Raw genomic sequence first — 14029 nt, 5'->3', positions numbered from 1 at the left:
TGAATGATTTCAAAAAATAATACATTTCAAACAATGTAATTTAATGTGGGCCATCTCATCATTTAGTGTAACTGTGAACTAGATTATATCTAGAATATAAACAATAAATCACTTAGATATTTTGCCTGTCATATAAGAGAAGAAAAGTTATATATAAGTTTTATATATATATATATATATATATAATATATGTGTGTGTGTATGTGTGTGTGTGTGTGTGTGTGTGTGTGTGTTATACTGCCATTTGAGAAAAGAAAGCCTTCCAACTTGAAAAACCAACAGTAATTTCTTGTGATGAAAGTTCAGTAAAATCCTGACTGATAATTCAATTTATCCTCTGAATCTCATCTGCAAACAGATCTAAGACGTACAAAAGCATAAGACATCCTGTTTATTTTCTCTGTCTGCTCTCCAGTACGAGCCTCAGACTGGGATCACAATCTGCTGAAAACAGGAGCCATGAAAGAGGAAGTGTTTGCTTTTTTTGGGACACTGTACAAACATATTAGGACACTATTAAAGCAAGCCTTGCTGGAAAGCAACAAAGAAAAGATGTGAGAAGTGTTTTCTTGACATTCGGGATGTTGTTCATTAATAGCAGAGGACATGGGGAAGTTATGAAGCCAGACAGCCGAAGCTAAAGCTGCCACTGCTCTGCATCACTCTGCTGGGTTGAAACTGGGCCACAGACTGTTCTCTCACTGTGTCACCTCTACATTCAAACTCACAGTGGCGCATAGCACACTGTGGATAGCTTATTACAGTCTGTGTGCCTGCGCTTGTGTTACATACTTATTTACTGCTGGGCTGGGAGGAATGAAAAAGGACCTTCATTTTGGATCTAACCTCGCTTGACCACACACCACAAGAAATGTGGGTAAATATATATCCATAAGCGCTCCTACCCTTTAGTCTGCTGGCCCCAGGGACTTAATGAAATAGACGCTGGAGGCCCCCCTCTACAATCAGCAAACTGAGGCCCAGGGCTCAAATTATAATCAGCCTCAGTTTACACATTGTTTGTTGTGGGGCAATTAGGCCGTCCGAGCTCAGACAATGCGGTTATACTTTCCTGCAGCAAATGGCCTGCATCCTGTGCCTGAACACTGCCAAGAAAACCCTCAAATAACAACGGAGAGAGAGAGGGAGAGAGATGTGGCTTCTGTGGGTCTTGCCTAAGAACAGGCCTCAACCTGGCTGCATGTTTGTCAGCAGGGAGAATCAGATATGGCCTCATTTCCCTGGAAACCACCTCCAGTCACCCTCTCCTCAGACTTTTTTATTTTTCCCCCTACTGTTTTTTCTTTGTCCCTCTTTCTCCTAAGGTCTTTCTTGCCTTATGCAAATTATTAGTCTGTGATTTCCATTTTTCCGAGCCCTCCTGATTTCTGATTTGAAGATTATAAGAAGAGGAAGAGACGGGCTCTGTGTAATGACCTGTCAGATTAATGCAAAAATGAAACTCTGCAGCAGAAAAAAGCCCATACTGTAAAGACTCTTTCTTTTTCTCTGTCTTTCTTTCAACATGCATGGTGTCATCCTGGGCTGGAATTACTGGGATGTTTTCTCTCTTTGCTCTTCTAATCTTGTGAGTCTCATACGGCTCTGATTTACTATCGCTGTGATACAGCAACTTGGCAGACGCTCAAGTCCCCTGATTGTATCTGGTACGACGCACACCAGCACACAATATTTGTCAAAACATTTGGCCTTTAAGCATTCTTTTCCTCCTCTTTCCCTGTCTGCCCCCTCTTATCAACCTCCCTCCACCATAACTACCTTCTTTTCCTTCCTCGTCCCTGGATCCTCTGAGGATGAGAAGGCCCAGAGACCAACATGAAACACACAGTGACAGACAGAAACATTTTTATCAATGAGATCCCACTGCATGATGTCTGTGAACAAAGATGAAAATAAGAACTAGAACAAATGTGTCTAATCCTGCAATGGAATGTGGCTGCATGTTCATAAAAACCAACATTCTCCATGAAAAAAAGGAGGAAGACGCATCTAGAGATATCAGTGTATCTGCAGAGGTGCTGTCACGCTACAGCCAGACTCAACTTCTCCCCACAAACACAAAAGGATTAGTCAAAGTCACTCAGACTCTTACAGGATTAAAACATGCACTGGTATTTCAGTTGTGCTGGCTATTTGGCTGACTATTTAAGCTACTGATTAGGTAATACGATGCAGAGTGGTAGACCTTGTTGGACATGAAGGATATGTTTAGTGAGTTTAGTGTTTGCTGGAATCAAGTAGGATACAGCTACAGCAGTGGTGTGGAGTTGGATCACATGACATGGACTCAGATGTAAGTCATGAATCTGACCTGCAACTCAACTTTGACACCACTGACTGAAAATGATCTCTTAAAAACAGTAAATGTATTTGTTTCATGTCATTTTCAGTAGTTGGGGTTTCCCAATTAAAGTTTTGTTACAAAAACTGAAGAAACAATTTTAATAAAACATTTGACATATTCATCTATTGTTTTCTAACTCCAACCCATGTCACAGAAATAATATACCAGTCATTTTGGGTGTTGACTGTTCTGTGGATTGATGGTCTGACTTTGGACTAGACTTGGAGAATAGTTGGTCTTGACTTGAGACCCGACCTGGGAATTGTTGGTGTTGATTTGCAACTTGCGGCATGGTGGTGCCTCACAGCTAGAAGGTTTCAGATTTGAACCCTGGTTAAACTGGGGCTTTTCTGTGTGGAGTTTGAATGTTCTGTTCCTGTGTCTGTGTGGATTCTCTTCAGGTACTCTGGCTTCCTCCTACAGTGCAGAGACATGCACGTTAGGTTCATTATGTGACTAAATGTTGGCCCTGCAATTGACTGGCAATCTGTCCAGGGTGTATCCACACCTCTCACCTAATGTCAGCTGGGATAGGCTTCAGCTTCCTGCAACCCTTATGGATAAGCGGTATAGATTATAGATCAATTTGCAACTTGATGTGAGGCATGATTGGAACTTGACTTGGAACTTCTTGTTCTTGACTTGGGACTTGACTTGGGATTTGTTGGTCTTGACCTTACACTTGACTCAAGACTTGACTTGGGACATGACTCTAGGCTTGACTCTAGAACTGACCTGGAACTTGTTGGACTTGACATGGGACTTTATCTTGGATTTGTTGGATCTGACTTGGGACTTGACCTTGGACTTAATGGATTTGACTTGGGACTTGATAAGGACTTAGTAGGCAAGTCTTGCATAACTAATACAGAACACAGAGGTTGCTGAAAACTGGCTGCCTTGATTTAGCTCGAAGAGATGCAACAGCCCATTAAGGTGCCATCTTGGGTGTTCCCTGCTCTCTGAGGCCTGTGGTGGCTGGGTGGGGATCTGCTGCGGGACACTTGCCACGGGACACTGGGTCTTTGCTTTTCCCCTTGTTAATCAGACCCACATGGAGACAATTTGGGGCCACATTTTCTCATTTATACAGACACATACACACATAGTGTAAGGATTCAAATATTGCACAGCCAGGGAACTCAAGGTCACATATGTCCTTATCAGGAAACAGACCATACCACTGTAATTACACAGGTGTAGTTTTGCAAACCCATACATTTCTAACTTGTATATGCAAACACCCTGGATTTGATGAAAATGGTTGCCTCTGGAGAAATGCAGACATGTGCTCTTTTGCTAAAAAAAAAATGTCTGCCTATGCAATAACAAGCAGTGAAACAGGATATAGCCCTGCGAGGCCACCGGTCCCCACTAGGAAGAGAGTTGATTTAAAGTGGGGTGAGTGAATTGAAGTTGTGGAAAATTTCCTTTTTTTTTTTTTTTTTTTTTTTTTTTTAACCTTGTTTGTTGGACAAAGAGTGACTGTGCCACATGAAGTGTTTTTGCTGTTGAGCTTGGAGGAATGACGCTCCAATAAACCTCTCATAGCACACAGCTATTCCATTTAATTAAATGAAAAATCAATTTCACAGTCGTCCAATTCTTAACGTCTATTCATAAAAATAATTCTGTGGACTGCTGGGCTCATTCATTTTATTCATGAAGATGAATGGTACTGCCTGGAAATGGTTCCACTCCTGTGTGTGTGTGTGTGTGTGTGTGTGTGTGTATGTGTGTGTGTGTATTTTGCTACTAATAAGGGAGTTGCTCATGTGCTTGAACACATGACAAACATTCTTACAAAAGGTCAAACTTACATGATGGGTGCAGATAAGATTTATTTTTTTTCTCTCTGGCTTTTCCCTCTAAATCCTGCTCACACACACTTTAGTGTCAAATGTGAAAGTGATATATGTATATCATCATTTTGTTTTCAAGTCATACACAACACAGTAACTTGAGTACACTATCAATTGTCATTTTCTCCATCTGTGTTACAATAACAAGCTAACACCAGCATTCAACACTTCTCAATATCCGCATGGTTCTGTTTTTTCCAGCATTTGGCATACCTCTCCCCTTCTCCTCCAGCTCAGATCCCACAGTCTCATTACTGAGGCAGAGGCCAGAATCTCCCATTATCCCAGTCCCTTCTTATTACCCAGCCCATTATTCCCACTGTGAAGACAAAGTGAGACAGGAAATGAAATAAATGCAGTGCAGCGGTTGAAAATGAATGGCTTCTGATTGAGACCACCGCTTCTCGTTGTTTATGGCGCCCGTCCACTTACTTGTCTTTTCCATCACTTGGATGCTGTGTCAGCGCTGAGTGGACTCAGTCACGCAGAGTGCTCACACCAGTTAGACTGCCTTTACACTGTAGAACTCAGATAGCGTTAATACAGTCAGGATAGTCTGCTGCATGCAAAGATGTGATGTGAAAGGTACTCATCCTCATTACATGTAGAATTCTTTCCCAAACAGATTTTGTTTGTCCTTGTTGTACTCTGAACAAAATACATTAACTATTTACATGACTAACAGAAGACATTTTGATTTTCCTGTGTGTAAATGGGAGGAAAGAAATAAGAAAAATATTGGAACAATAAAATTGTTGAGAAACACAAAAACTATTAATATTCTCTGAAGTTAAGTGTTAAGTGCTGAGCAGCTGTTTTTCCTTATTGATGCAAATATCAAGGGATCTTTTGCGGTCTGGATGATATCTAGATATCAGACTTGTCACAACTCCAGCCAGCAGCCATTACTAACTGCCAAGTAACTTGGACAGCTAGCTGATCAGTCAGATTATCTTTGGTCTCTGAAGACCAAGGAGGGAACAGAGCCTACATGAGAACTTTATTTCATAACATTTTACTGTAAGAGGTTTTACTTTACAAGATTACTTAACACACAAGGGTTTTTCACTGCTGAATATTATAGAGTAAAGGCAGAGTAGAGTTTAGACAGCTTTGGGGAAACCCACATACCATCAGATGATTCCCATGGAGTTTTTAGAAAATCTATGATCCATGGTAATAATACACTTTGAACTTTTCTTAAAGAAATAGTTTGACATTTTTTGAAATTTGCTTTCTATTCAAGACTAACATAAGAAGACTGATACCACTTATATTTGCTCATTAAACATTACACAACTAGCAGCTGGTTAGGTTAGCTAGAACAAAGACTGGAAACAGGGAGGAACAGCTAGCCTGGCTCTGTCCAATGGTAAAATAATGGCCCTACCAGCACCTCTAAAACTCACTAATTAAGACATTATATCTCATTGTTTGGAGCTTTACAGGTGCTGGGAATTTAGGTGGATTTGTTTTTTAAAATTTGAAAGCTACGTGTAGCTTGTATGGTTTGCGAATTTAGGGTAAAGAAGTTTCTGAACAATATCTGTACTGTCTTATTAAATCATAGAACATTTGTGTCACACTGCTTTACAATGTATTCTACACAAAAGAAACTTTGATTGGTTTCAAATTTCAAAACCATGGTGATAGTGCTTTTATGTCTTTGTCTTTCAGTTTTACTTACCCACATGTTTTCACTGAGCAAGTTATGACATTTCTGGTATCTTACGCAATGTTGTGATCTTCACATGTTTTATAGTTTGAATGGTTCTTGCAAGCATAACATTAGTTTATATGGACCCACCAATGATTGGTTTCCAATTATTGGATGATCAGCTTTAGACTAGAGATACTAAACCTTATAGATTTCCTGTGCATCTGTATTTTTCTGTAAGCACAAATTTTTTAACAACGTGCAGCCACTTTGTCTCTATTACATTAGTGTGTCACTGGTGCTGCTGTGCTGCTAATAAAGTATGACAGGGCAATTCCAGGAAAACAGTTAAACTGACACTGTCAGATAATGTACTCAGCTGTACAAATAGACAGTGATGCCTTTAATGACGCCATGAGTACTGTAAAATACTGGATTGTGTGTGATGGAAATGATTTGAGGACATTTTTTGCAGCACAAAGCATGATAGTAAGAGAGAAACACTAGTACAGTTAGAGTAGTGTGTATGTATCAGAGTTGCTGTGCAGTGAAATGTAACTTGAATGTTTAACTTCCATTAGAGGAGAAATCGGAGCATAATTGGCTCTGATTTCAAATTTAGAATTAAAGAGCATTTAATCCAAACGTAAATGGTTCATGTTGCTTTTCTTGGATTGGCCGGCATAACTTAAATAAGTGCTTCTGATTACCGGTAATGAGTTTGGGATACACTTTCCAAAACTCTTCACACAAAACGTATCACATCACAAGCTTATGCGGTAGATGGCTCACCAGGGTGATTATGCAAGAAAAATTTTTGGATAAACAACTGAACCTTATAAACCAAGGCCCATTTTCTCCAACTCCCTCACTTCCTCTAACCCCATCACTAATGAAAATATCCCCAACCATCACCACCCTCTCTGCTCACTGGAAACTCAGTGACAGCATTACACTCCGCATTCCTGTCTAGTGAAGTTCTTGGCTCCTGTTTTCTGTTGGTAGAATATTGCTCCAAATGAGTCAGTGGGCACAGCTGTTCAGGTCTCGTTTAAGCCTCAGCTATGCCACAGCCAAATGTTGTTCTTTGCTTCTACAACCTGTAAAGATAAAAGTGGGAATTTTTAGCATTACAGTAACAGCTTGCAGTGATCACTGTGTGTTGATGCCCGTTACTTTTCTCTGTAATGGCACCACCTCCCACCCCACTGTACAAACAATAACAGCCTGGCCTTCTTCCCTTCCCTGTAACTCTATTTACTTATGTGTCAAATTAACTTTCAGGCTCCAGTGGTGGCCTCTCTCGGTTAACCAATTTGCAAGGAAGTGCGCTGCTTTTACCTTCCACCGGGATCTAGTGTACCCTTGACAATATGACCAGTTGCCAGGGAAATGTGATATCCAAACAAACGGAGCAGGGGACTGTTGACTCAGGATATTGCTAATGTTTTACATTAGCCAACACAAGCCCTGTTCTGTCCTAGCTGAGGAATATGCAGCAGCCTATCAGCAGGAGAGTGATCCACAGCCTGACAACTGTACAGGCTTTTAATAGTGCACAGCATCACCCAAAAGAGACGCACACTTCCTGTCCCACACAGGCACCCTCATGAAATGAAATATTGTGGTAGCCAGAACATTTGTTATGGCATTAGGCATATGGTCTTATCATCACACAACACTCTGTTCCTCATGATAAAGTCCACCATCAGCCCCCCCGTTCTGTCTCCTCTGTGGTACCTCCTCTGTCTCCCCTTCTCTGTCAAGTTAGAATAACACTTCATTCACAAGGAAAGGCTCTGCAATTGTGAGGAAGGATACGCTACTGTAACAAAGAATTGAGAAATACATTTGTTTCACTTTGCATTATCAACATGCATCAGACAGAAATGCACTGAAACATCAGGTGTGATCCCAAAATACCAAAAAGTACTTCATGTAACACAAATAAATCAATCATTTTGAAATGAATGTAATTACCCTAAACAGTCATTGTGAGGATTTGCACCCTGTGGAGTTTCTGGCAATAGCAGATGGTACAAGAGGCAAAAAATTACCTCATCAATTATCAGGTGTTCTGGCTTGAACATGCTTCATGTGCCAACCTGTGCACCCTCGCTTCAGCACACGGCACTGTAAAGGCCACACACAGTCAGCGCATCCACATACCACAGTGTTTTGGAGAGGCTGGGTCCATGCTCAAACTGCAGTGATGCACTTGTGAATGCTTGCTCTTACATATGAGGTATGCAAAGGCCTTTAGGCTGCATTCAGGTCGCCAATAGCACCGCGTCAAAAACTCATTCTCTTTATTAATTTCAATGGGGCCACCAATTTAGAACAACAAGGCTGAACTCTGGATAAAAAAGCATTAATCGGACAATTGCTCGGACAATCAGTATCTGTTGCAATGCAACGCCATCAAACACCATCCTGCATTCATTATTTTACAGATCAAATACTATTAGCATCAATTACCTCAGAATTGAACAGATAGAGAATAAAATCAATGTTACTGTAATAACTTTCTAACGCTGTCAAATCCTGCCTTATAGTATAAACCCATTTTTTGTATTTGATAAGCCTTTCAACTCATGCTGCACTTCTCAAACTGAATATCTTCACTGATATTTCATCTTCTCATCAGCACCTCAGCCATGATAACACAGCTCTCTGGGGTTTTAGCACCTTGACAGACATACACTGATAGATAGATGTTGGTCGGTCTGGTACATATATCTGTGGTGTCCAGATGATGAATGAGTTTTGAAGACCCTCTGACTTTTACTCTAGCACCATCAGTTTGTCCATTTTGATATTTGACATTTGTCCACAATGACATTACCATCAGCATCAGTTGTAGTTTGTGTTTAGTGCCAAATAGCAAACCTATATGTTTAACATAGTAAACATTATACATGCTTAGCGTCTGCATATTAGCATTGTCATTGTAAACATAATAGCATTTATCTCAAAGTACATATTATTATTATTACTATATTGTAAGACATGTTGCTTATAGAATGCACACTTTAAATGACTGTGTGCACAGAGTAGTTGTACACACATTTGTGAAACTGTTGTGAGACATTTGGTGAAAATGAACATGTACAGACTCTGTAGCCCTGTGACTTTATCTCCTGTTTGTTCAACCTAGAATAAATAGATATTTTCCGTGTTGTCTGTTTCAGCTCTGTCTCCCTATTTATTTCAGTGAGAAAGAAAATAGAGAAGGATAGAATGAGTCTGCACAGGGATACATATAATAACACATGATGTTTTTGGTTCAGGGAATGATCCTGTTAGCCACGAGCTCTTGACTCCTTTGCTTTGGCAATCACAAAAACACTATCAGAGCTTTGTGTTTGATTTGGCTCATAGACAGGCTGCGATGTGAAAAGCAGGGCAGTAAGTCACACACAGATGGTGTGCCATGTCTTTCAGTGGCACAATCGCTTCTGTAAATCTCAGGACTGCGGTTATCCTTCGCACCTGGCAGAATGGTCAGTATGCACAGATGTCAGCCAGCTCAGCATTTCTGATTGGATGAACATCTATCAACATAACAGAAGCTGTCCGTGTTTTTGGGGCAAATTCACCCCCTTTTTGTGAGGGAAAATAGGATGTGCTTTTATGATGCCCTTTTTTGTGAATAAACCTCATTTACAAGATGGGGAAATAGGCAATGGAAACTCAAACATAAAACAGAAGCTTTTTAGTAGCTGTTCCCTCACACACAGTTACACACACACACACACACACACACACACACACGTAAGCACTCTCTTCACCACAAACAGTAAACACACATGGGATCAAATGAATGCAGCAGCGTAGACATACAAGACATTCACATGAAATGAACTCAGTCACTTCACCACAAACACACACTCACAAACTAACCAATACCATTAAAAAGTGAAGTAGAGACAATGGTGCATGGTGCGAGTCTCCGGCCGGGTCGAGTGAGTGACACACAGGGCTATAATTCCCAGAATTTCAGAGAGGCTTTCCAAGCCATACTGACGTCTCTGGGACTGGAGCGAGACGAGTAATGGCCAGTGTTTACCACCACAAACTTCCCCATCACTATAGGACTGACTCTATAAGTAGCACAGAGTAACTGAGCAGATGAAGCAGCTTCAACACCCCATAATTCCATGGGGACAAATGGGGAGAACCAGGAGTGAGAGAACAAGATGGAGATAGACAGAAACATAGAAGAAGAGAAGGACGGAGCACTGTGTTAGAACAACTCCACTTATGCTGAGCTGCTTCCTGACCTCCTCCTACTTTTCTTCCCACACTCCCCCCCCCCCCCCCCTCCAGCAGACACTGGTGCCAAACTGCCGGGTCGTGGTGGCGAGGGCGCATGTGGTGTATGTCTGCGTGTCTCTGCCTCTGTGTGTCTGTGTGTGTGTGTGTAACTGTGTGATGGGAATGAAGATGCAGAGCCAGGGCATACCTTAGGGCCATTAGTTCAGTCCTTGCTGGCCTCAGCAGAACACAGCATTAATTGAACACAGTAGCTGTAAGATCACAGGAGCCCCAACTAATTAGTAAAATGAGTAAATTGTCTTGTCATTCCTGAGCTTGCGTTTGTAGTGGAAGGTGTGTTTGTGTGGGTAAAGGGGAAGCACAATATCCAGCATGTGAGCTGGAATAGGCCCCCATAAGGGTGGTAAACAAACAAAAAAAAAAAAAAAAAACACAATTACAAACACTTTTGCATTCAAAATATACTTTTTAAATCTGCATTTGAATTCAGGACACAGTCATATGTCTTCTGACATTATTTGCAGCAGTGTATACAATGGAACCAACTGAGTCCTTGGATTCTTCCTCATGTGAACTTTTATTTAAAACACTTGCAAAAAAATAACTGCTTTAACTATTTCAACTACAATTTCATAAGTTTAATGGGGAAAAAATTTGTGTCGTATATAAAAACAAATTTCTGACCAGTAGTGTAGTGGTGCTATGAAGCAATGTTTTGGTACTTTGCACCTTGATACTCAAGGATCCCAAACGAGTATAATGTGTTGATTCTCAGCGTGTTTTCACACGGTCCGAACTAAGGCTTGTGTTTTGTCACATTGTATACATTTGATCTGGTTAGTTTTGGTTTCACATTGCAATTTTGCGAGAGCACTAAAGAACTACCTTTTAGGTGATTACTGTTGTTATCACCTCCATGTGCTGCATCTTGCTGCACACTGCTTGGTTTGTAGACGTTGTGTGTCTGACATCAGTGTGTTGTCAATTCAACTTGTCCTCAGAAAATAACTAATAAGTTATGACTTTTCATTTTGTCGTCGGACCAAATTACAGTTCAATATTTTGTGCCTTCCTTTCCTCTGTGCTACTGCAGCTCATTTTTACATTTCTTCTGTTGTTCAGTGTGCGACGAGCATGCCTCAGCTTCCTGTGATTGGTTCTGAAAGTCTGAATCATCCAAAGAAGTGTTTTCCCTCTGCAAACGAAGAGAACCGTGGTTCAGTTTCAGATCTGGACCAAGACCTCTTTTTGGACCATATTTTGGTCCTTTGGTCTGGACTGTGGTTTGAGGCACTTTTCACACCTCTTACTTTGGTTCATACCAAACTGAAATGTCTGGACCAAAAAAGGAGGGTGTGAAGCACCCTCAAACAATGCAGGTCCTGATCAGGTGTTAGCTACTACAGATCCACTGGACCCCAGAGGATTTTAAATCTATGTGCAAAGTGCTAATTTGCAGCAAAAATTGCATTTCCATGAGAAAAGTGTAAAAATTTCATGTTAATGCATGAAAACCAGCAAATTACATGTGCTTTGAATTCTCATGTTGGTTTTCACACGTGACTTCTTTTGTACCGTGCATCATGAACACTATATCCTGTTCTCATGGACTCATTTTTCGGAGAGCACTGAGGTAGCCATAACACTGTTTGATGGAATTTGGTGTTTCCTGTGTCCAAAAACCACAGCTCTCAAACTGTACCCAAGTGAGCACTGTACATGTTTATATAAGCTATGTATACTTGCAAAATGTCTGGCTGCAGTGCTGAAATGACCCCGCTTTTCACTCTAAACAATGGCTGAAATAGAAAAGTGTTATCCACATTAAACTGAGATTTCCATCATAAAAAGGCCACTCTTTGTTTTCCATGGGTCCTGCGGTGAGCGCGGAGGCCTGGGCCTATGAAGATGAATGAGTCAGTGCATTGATAGCAACTGGCATAGAAACACTGCAGCTCTCTTGAGTTCTGCAGTTCTTCTATCCATCCGCCTGTCCACCCGTGCTTCCTCCCCGTCCTCCCCACACACGCTCATCAGGCATGCGGATGAGCACAAGAGCCTCCCACAAATCCTCATTTCCCTACAGAGGAACAGTCTCTCATCTCTCTGTCTCTCCTTCCTCCTCAGCAGACCGGCTGTGGTAATCGGTGGTGTGTGTGTTCCTGATTCCCTGCCTCCGTGGCTGGGAAGGCATCTTGGAGCTCTGCCTGGACATTTGTGATTCATCAGTGAGTTTGGTTGTTGCCTTTGTTCTTAACGGCGCTGGTGGAGAGGGTCCAGTAAAACGCTGATGACGCACTGCTGTGCTCCTGGCGTTCAACCCAAGCACAACTACTAGCACCCCCCAATTCCGCAAACTTCACCGCCACCCCCAAACTTCACTGGGCCTCTGCTTCCTCGTGGCCTCCTCACATGCCACACCCTCCCACCCACACAAACAAACAAACACTCAATCCCACATATCCGCTAACAAAAACCCTCAATGGAACTGAGCAAAAGGAGGCACTATTTTATTTCACATTTCACAAGAACAAATCACAGTCCTATTTCCCCTCAGCTGCATTAGTAAATCTCCTCATCCCATAGTGGCGCCTCCTCCCCTCTTCTCCTCCGTCATCACCACCTCTGGTTTTGTGTGATTTTCCTTCATTACCTCTTCAGTTAGTAAATAAAGCCTAAAGTAGTTGGAGTCCACATGGAGCCAAAAGAGCACCATGGGATCTGTGTATCTGTGCGTGTGTGTTCCTGGGCATTACAGTGAGTGTGTTTTACAGTGGAGGGTCATTTGGTCTGCATCGCGTCAACAAGGGCGAGCATGTGTGGCATATCCCACCATGTCTGGTTGCAGCCGAGCACAGGGCAGCTGACAGAAGTGTAGCAGAGGGCCTCACCGCCCGTCAGTCATCATCAACTGTCTGCCTCAAAGTGAGAAAGGGAGGGAAAGCAAAGACGGAGACTGGAGGGCGGTGTGGTATCAAGCTAACCGTCACATGTGACTCACTGTGCATGTTGTTTACAGAAGTAATAACTCCACAGAAAACAAAATAATGAATGAAAATCTACTCCTGCTGTCAGGAAAGAATGTAGATCCAGAGTCTGATTGAGGGCAGAGGCAACAGAGGCATTGTGTATTGTGTAATATGCCAACTGGGGGAGGGTTTATTCTCACCTCTGGAAAATAAAATCAGTACAGTTCTGTCCTCTTTTACATTTATCACAATATTAAATTCTGTATAAATCCACAAGCTAAAACACACTAACACACTGACTAATTCTGACAGCAATGACCATTCACATTATAATATAATTTTCACTATACAAAAAACAAATGCATAACAAAAGAACAAAAGTGGGAGCTCACATAGATGGATAAAATAAAACGCACACCCTTATAGGAGAAAATGGAAAAGGATAGCAAGTTGCATGAGACACTGGTAAACTGGCATAACAACACACCTGTAATTCATATGAACTAAGTTTTACATGACTGTTTATACATTTTTCCTCAGTGTTTTAATGTGCATGGAGCATTTGCATAGACAAGATGTGTTAATTCCATACTATATTATAACTATAGGAGCACTAGCTAGATGAACTAGATGAACTAGATGAATTACTAGCATCATTTTAAACTAACAAGAAATGTGCGCCTTTGGACATCAGTCAAAGTGTGACCTCAGAGTGTCACTGCTGATTTAACGCCTCAAAGAGAAAAAAAGACTTAATAATTTTTTTTGTTTGTTTTCCAAGGGCTTTTATAGAGCTGTCTCACCACCGCCCATAATTTATTTAAATTTTTTGCAGCTGTGAGAGCCTCTATTCTATCCTTTATGCATTGCATTGTGGGATATGGGTCAACAACAACAC

Source organism: Lates calcarifer, linkage group LG24, assembly GCF_001640805.2.
Source record: "Lates calcarifer isolate ASB-BC8 linkage group LG24, TLL_Latcal_v3, whole genome shotgun sequence".
Taxonomy (NCBI): Eukaryota; Metazoa; Chordata; class Actinopteri; family Centropomidae; genus Lates; species Lates calcarifer.
The sequence above is the reverse complement of the archived record's forward strand: the minus strand, read 5'-3'. Positions refer to the sequence as shown.